Source organism: Geospiza fortis, unplaced genomic scaffold (assembly GCF_000277835.1).
Source record: "Geospiza fortis unplaced genomic scaffold, GeoFor_1.0 scaffold213, whole genome shotgun sequence".
Taxonomy (NCBI): Eukaryota; Metazoa; Chordata; class Aves; order Passeriformes; family Thraupidae; genus Geospiza; species Geospiza fortis.
The window spans coordinates 2,154,210-2,155,463 of record NW_005054399.1 but is presented as its reverse complement, the minus strand read 5'-3'; positions in this window follow the sequence as shown (position 1 = coordinate 2,155,463).

The window sequence follows — 1,254 nt, the reverse complement described above, 5'->3', positions numbered from 1 at the left end:
GGGCAGCGGGCGGTGGGCAGTGGGCGGTGGGCAGTGGGCAGCGGGCAGCGGGCCGGACCCCTCCCCACGTCCTCCCCACCTCCCTGCGGGCGCTCTGCAGGCACTCAGGACACGGGCGGTGCCTTTCCCTTCGAGCTGCCCCTGCCCCTCACTGCCGGCGCTGATGTTAATGGCACTGGATGCCAGGCAGCTGCCTCCTCACCTGGCAGCAGGTGGGACAGGGACAGCCCCCTGCCAAGTGGGATCCCTCGGGCAGCAGCCCCCCACACCTACGGATTAGTGCATTTCTATAAATTGAAGGCCGTTTCTGATTTTCCTGGAAAAGGAGGTTACTGTAGTTATGGAGTACACAGTGTGTTCATTACAAATCCATGGTGAAACCCATGTGAACAGGAACCAGGAGAGGCGAGGAGCACTGAGCAAGATTAATGCTCAGCTGCCTCACCTCAGCTCATCCCAGAGCACAGAGCATGGCGGGATTGCACACCTGGCCTGCCCATCCCAGAGAACAGAGCATGGCAGGATTGCACACCTGGCCTGTCCCCAGAGCACAGAGCATGGCAGGATTGCACACCTGGCCTGTCCCCTGAGCAGTGCCCGGTGCTGTGCCAGGGGCACGGGATGGCATCACCCTGCAGGCCAGTGGAGGGACTTCCCCAGAGCCGTGGTAGGCGAGAGCACTGCCGAATCCACCTGAGTTCACCTCACAAAAGGCAAAACTCCTGCTGAGAGAAGGGATTCACCAAAGGGCGGGATGGCACACCTGGCCTGTCCCCAGAGCACAGAGCATGGCAGGATTGCACACCTGGCCTGCCCATCCCAGAGCACAGAGCATGGCAGGATTGCACACCTGGCCTGTCCCCTGAGCAGTGCCCGGTGCTGTGCCAGGGGCACGGGATGGCATCACCCTGCAGGCCAGTGGAGGGACTTCCCCAGAGCCGTGGTAGGCGAGAGCACTGCCGAATCCACCTGAGTTCACCTCACAAAAGGCAAAACTCCTGCTGAGAGAAGGGATTCACCAAAGGCCACGCAGCTCTCTTGGCAGCAGAGCCGGGCATCGCTCCCCGGCTGCTCCAGCAAACGTCATGGCTGGCACCTCCTGGCCAGTGCCCACCTCGCTGGGAGCCCGGGGATCCAGCGCCCATCCCTGGGGCACCCTCCCCACGGCACAGCACAGCCCAGCACGGCACAGCACAGTACAGCCCAGCCCAGCCCAGCACGGCACAGCCCAGCACGGCCCGCCCCGCAACGGCA